This window comes from Phalaenopsis equestris, unplaced genomic scaffold (genome assembly GCF_001263595.1).
Source record: "Phalaenopsis equestris unplaced genomic scaffold, ASM126359v1 Scaffold000819, whole genome shotgun sequence".
In the NCBI taxonomy this organism is placed as follows: domain Eukaryota; kingdom Viridiplantae; phylum Streptophyta; class Magnoliopsida; order Asparagales; family Orchidaceae; genus Phalaenopsis; species Phalaenopsis equestris.
Window position 1 is genome coordinate 135705 of NW_018165259.1, and position 5704 is coordinate 141408.

The 5704-nt window shown below is 41.1% G+C and overlaps 2 pseudogenes; one reads left to right on the forward strand and one right to left on the reverse strand.

Moving 5' to 3' along the window:
- Positions 1-1124: 1124 nt before the first annotated feature.
- On the reverse strand, positions 1125-2154 carry LOC110031442 (annotated as a pseudogene).
- A 1528-nt stretch (positions 2155-3682) lies between these two features.
- LOC110031443 lies at positions 3683-5143 on the forward strand (annotated as a pseudogene).
- Positions 5144-5704: the final 561 nt, after the last annotated feature.

Below are 5704 nucleotides of genomic sequence, written 5' to 3' on the forward strand. Positions count from 1 at the left end.
ACAATTTTGATTCCGGCCTTAAGCTTAAAAGCCGAAGTAGACTGGAAGGGGAGAGGCACTTGGCTGCTTGCGATGAATGAATTTAAAGCCTAATTAGAAGGCCCACTGAAGGAATGTTTTAATTAACAAATCCTACAATAAGCAAAAGCGGGATCCAGCAAAGAAATGTTTCCTTTTCTCTTAGCAATCAAGGTGGCGGGACATTTCCTTCACATCAAATAGAGGAGGTGATTAATTTCTTAATTTTGTGAATCCAAATTAAGCATGGAATCATGCCTTAATGGCTCATTAAGACAATGCTATAATTCAGGAATTCTGGAGAGGAATAAGGCGGGACCAGCAGCTTAATTAATAGAAGGAAGGGAATTTTTAAATGGTTTCCTAAAATGCAAAAAAATCCGCACAACTTATATGTAGTGGATCTGGCTCCAAATAACCCAACAGGAAATCTCATCATGTAGATGTTAAGTATTATCAACTAATAGCATAGAACATCCCGATGAAAGGATGAAAGGATGAAAGGATTGGAGTTCCAGTGTCGGACGGACGTCTTTAATAATTGGTTGACAAACATCCTTATCGAGTATAATGACTTCCTTAGATTTCAGCCTTTGTAGATGGGTCAGGTTATATTTCTAAGGAAGATAAGGATGTTTAGATCAACTATTTCGTCATGTGGACTTGATTCAACCACATGAGCAGATAGACTCGATTTAGCGACTTTGGCAGGTCGGTTCGGTTCAGCCACTTTAGCAAATGGTTTCGATTCAGTAAGAGAATTTTTAGCAAAAATTTCCGTTTATCGGTATTTGAGTATACAACACGTAAAAATGAAACTTTATATATTAAATATATAAATATATAAATACATGAGAATTGTGTAGTATCCAAATAAAAATACACAATAAAATTGAAAGCAAAAAATAAAAATTAAAAATTAAAAATTAAAAAACTAACACAAAAGCTCACAATTCTTTTAATGCTGACAAAGAGAATCAAGTAAGCTAAACTGTCAGCTATATACATTAACAAATATATAAATTAATAAACAAAAAAGATTATTGTGCGAATTAAAAAAAAAAATCAATAATCAGATGAGAAAACAATTTTTTTTTTCCCTTCATTCATCCTTCTAGGCATCGAATGATTCTCTGCAACACCACAGTCCTGGCCCTCCTTATATCTCAGCTACAACGATCGGCCTGCTCCCCCAAAACCTCAACGCTCTTCATGAAAACTCCAAGCTTTCTTCTAATCTCCTCAACTTCAAACCTCACAGCCTCCTCTTATTCCGAAGTAAAATCCACACAGCAAAGCAAGTAACTGATCTGAATCTCCAGCTGATCAACCATTACTCTGATACTCTCCAAATCTTTAAAAACCAGAAAGGTCCCAACTTGCATATGCCCTCCTCCTCCCCCATAAATTCGTCCTCATAATGCTTCAACAGAGAATCAAACCACCTTCCCATCGACCCCAACGGTACAGACGAGGCTGCAGCCAAAGCTGCCGCCACCGGAGGGGCAGCCACTGCGGCAGCCACAACGGAGCAGATTAGAACACTGGCGAAAGTAGCAGCAAAAATGACGCAGGAAACCCTCCTCCAAGCTCTGACAGACTTCAGCTTTTTGTCGGGCTTTCTCTTCCTCAGCATCAGCTTCTCAAGCATTGATTTTTGCTGCCGATAAACTGCATGGTATTCTCTGAGAAATTCTTCCTTGAAGGGATTGCCGTCGGCCAAGAACAGCCTCAGGTCCGCCAATGTCTTCTAGTAGTTTACCTCCTCCTCTAACCGCTGGAGCGTGACATTGATGATGAGCTGAGAGTCGCGAGCACGCATGAGGCAGCGCTCGAGGGTGGTGCAGAAATCAGATGTTTGGAAGCTGTTTTCTTAGTACTCTCGGGTTTCTTCCAGATATCCTTTTTGCATTCTTGGATGATTTTGATGACTTTTTGGTTCATCTCCAGGAAGCAAGGGGTGATCTCTTTCAGGGATTCGAAGGAGACGAAGCGGAGCACCTCGCCGGTGGAGAGGGAGGAGATGGCGCGGCTCATGCGTTGCAGCAGGGTAGTGTCAAGATCTATAGCTGCGAATAGGCATGGTTTGCTGCTTCGTGAGACATGATCTCCGATTTGTGATGCAGATTCGTATTGTTGTCGGAGGGGGAAGGATCAACCCTGGGAGCAGAGGCATCGAATTTCTTGCTGAGCTTGCCTCCCATTAGAAAAATCTTCACCGAAGTTTCTGAGTTCTTGAAAAAATCATATCCAAACATAATCTTAAATCATAAATCGTAAAATCAGAGGTAAATATAATAGTTTTGGGTGCCCCGTATGTAACGGAGATCACAAAATTACAAATGGCAAAATCCTAAAAGTCTTCCAGATATCCTTTTTGCATTCTAGGATGATTTGATGACTTCTTGGTTCATCTCCAGGAAGCAAGGGGTGATCTCTTTCAGGGATTCGAAGGAGACGAAGCGGAGCACCTCGCCGGTGGAGAGGGAGGAGATGGCGCGGCTCATGCGTTGCAGCAGGGTAGTGTCAAGATCTATAGCTGCGAATAGGCATGGCTTGCTGCTTCGTGAGACATGATCTCCGATTTGTGATGCAGATTCGTATTGTTGTCGGAGGGGGAAGGATCAACCTTGGGAGCAGAGGCATCGAATTTCTTGCTGAGCTTGCCGCCCATTAGAAAAATCTTCACCGAAGTTTCTGAGTTCTTGAAAAAATCATACCCATTTCTTATAAATTCTCACTCAAAATCAGAGGAGGTAAAAGATAAAACACCATTCTTTAATTTTTATTTTTATCACATCCACAATGATTTGATCCTGACAAACATAATCTTAAATCATAAATCCTAAAGTCAGAGTAAATATAATAGTTTTGGGTGCCCAGTATGTGACGGAGATCACAAAATTGCAAATGGCAAAATCCTACAAATTGCAAAATCCATAAAATGCTCACAAAAAGGCACAAATGTGAAAGCCACAAATCTCAAAATGAAAGTCATTCCATTGAAAATGAGCACAAGAATTACATAAAGAGCACACTAACAAGAAATCAGAGGGAAGATGGAGAAGAGAAAGACGACCCTTCTCTGGATCAGAGGGAAGATGGAGAAGAGAAAGACGACCCTTTGCCACCAGAGAGAGGCGCGATAAAGAAAAGAGAGAGGTACCTAGGGCAGGGGGTAAGCACTTTACGAGAGCGATCGAGAAAAGTACCTAGGGCAAAAGAAATGTGATAGAAGAAGCCAAACGATATCACAATTGAGAGAGGACAGAGGGGTAATAAGTTCGTGATAAAACGTAGGCTGCAGTTTCCAAAAACTTCAACCAATGATTTCAATACAAATCACTCTAAAAAAGCTGCCACAAACCGGTCTTTAATTTAAACAAGCTGATATGAGCCGAACACGAAATCAAAAATATGAATCGAGTTGAACAGGAACACACCATTCACCAATTTAAAAAGAGTCAAACCCGAGCTCTCTCAAACTCCACTCATTTACACCTTTTTATATATTCATTCATATAAGTTAAATAACTTAAATTAATGATTAATTAACTGCACGCACAGTACAACATTAGTCTTAAGTTAGTCAATTTACTTGACCTAATTAATTGTTAAATACTTAAATTAATTAAATCCCCATTTTCCGCACTTCCCACGCTTTCGTGCACGACATGCTTCACCCGGGCCATAATGTTCCCGCGTCTGCAACTCTCTGCAGAAACCGGAAAGATAGATTTTTTAAGAGGAGACAACATAAAACAAACAAGAAGTTGCTTCCAGATCCTCGCCGCCCTTATCTCTTTTTCCCTCTCGCTCTCCCTTGCGTGCAAGCCATCGAGCTGTCTCCTTCTCATCTACTGTTTTTTCTCTCTGTATATCTTCTTCTTCCCTAAACTTCCACATCTTCTCTTTTTCCTCAGTTATCTCAACTCGAATCCCTCCAATATCACATCTTGCAGTTTCTCGAGCAAAAAGTTCAGATCTTTTCAAGAACTCAGAAACTTTGGTGAAGATTTTTCGAATGGGCGGCAAGCTCAGCAAGAAATCCGAAGCCTCTGCTCCAAGGGTTGATCCTTCCCCCTCCGACAACGATACAAATCTGCATTACAATGCTGATTCGCAGCTACAGATCATCGACACCACCCTGCTGCAACGTATGAGCCGCGCCGTCTCCTCCCTCTCCGCCGGCGAGGTAGTCCGCTCCGTCTCCTTCGAATCCCTGAAAGAGATCACCACCTGCTTCCTGGAGATGAACCAAGAAGTCGTCAAAATCATCCTAGAATGCAAAAAGGATATCTGGAAGACACCCGAGCTCTTCGACCTCGTTGAAGAGTACTTAGAAAACAGCCTCCAAACATTAGATTTCTGCGCCGCCCTCGAGCGCTGCCTCATGCACGCTCGCGACTCTCAGCTCATCATCAATGCCGCGATCCAGCGGTTAGAGGAGGAGGTAAACTATGAGAAGGCATTGGAGGACCTGAGGCTGTTCGTGGCTGACGGCGACCCCTTCAAGGAAGAATTTTTCAGAGAATTCCAAGCAGTATATCAGCAACAGAGATCAATGCTTGAGAAGCTGATGCTGAGGAGGAGAAAGCTGAGAAAGCCCGACAAAAAGCTGAAGTCTGTCAGAGCTTGGAGGAGGGTTTCCTGCGTCATTTTTGCTGCTACTTTCGCCAGTGTTCTAATCTGCTCCGTTGTGGCTGCCGCAGTGGCTGCCCCTCCGGTGGCGGCAGCTTTGGCTGCAGCCTCGTCTGTACCGTTGGGGTCGATGGGAAGGTGGTTTGATTCTCTGTTGAAGCATTATGAGGATGCATTTATGGAGGAGAAGAAGATCATAAACTCCATGCAAGTTGGGACCTTTCTGGTTCTTAAAGATTTGGAGAGTATCAGAGTAATGGTTGATCAGCTGGAGATTCAGATCAGTTACTTGCTTTGCTGTGTGGATTTTACTTCGGAATAAGAGGAGGCTGTGAGGTTTGAAGTTGAGGAGATTAGAAGAAAGCTTGGAGTTTTCATGAAGAGCGTTGAGGTTTTGGGGGAGCAGGCCGATCGTTGTAGCTGAGATATAAGGAGGGCCAGGACTGTGGTGTTGCAGAGAATCATTCGATGCCTAGAAGGATGAATGAAGGGAAAAAAAAAATTGTTTTCTCATCTGATTATTGATTTTTTTTTTTAATTCGCACAATAATCTTTTTTGTTTATTAATTTATATATTTGTTAATGTATATAGCTGACAGTTTAGCTTACTTGATTCTCTTTGTCAGCATTAAAAGAATTGTGAGCTTTTGTGTTAGTTTTTTAATTTTTAATTTTTAATTTTTATTTTTTGCTTTCAATTTTATTGTGTATTTTTATTTGGATACTACACAATTCTCATGTATTTATATATTTATATATTTAATATATAAAGTTTCATTTTTACGTGTTGTATACTCAAATACCGATAAACGGAAATTTTTGCTAAAAATTCTCTTACTGAATCGAAACCATTTGCTAAAGTGGCTGAACCGAACCGACCTGCCAAAGTCGCTAAATCGAGTCTATCTGCTCATGTGGTTGAATCAAGTCCACATGACGAAATAGTTGATCTAAACATCCTTATCTTCCTTAGAAATATAACCTGACCCATCTACAAAGGCTGAAATCTAAGGAAGTCATTATACTCGATAAGGATGTTTGTCAA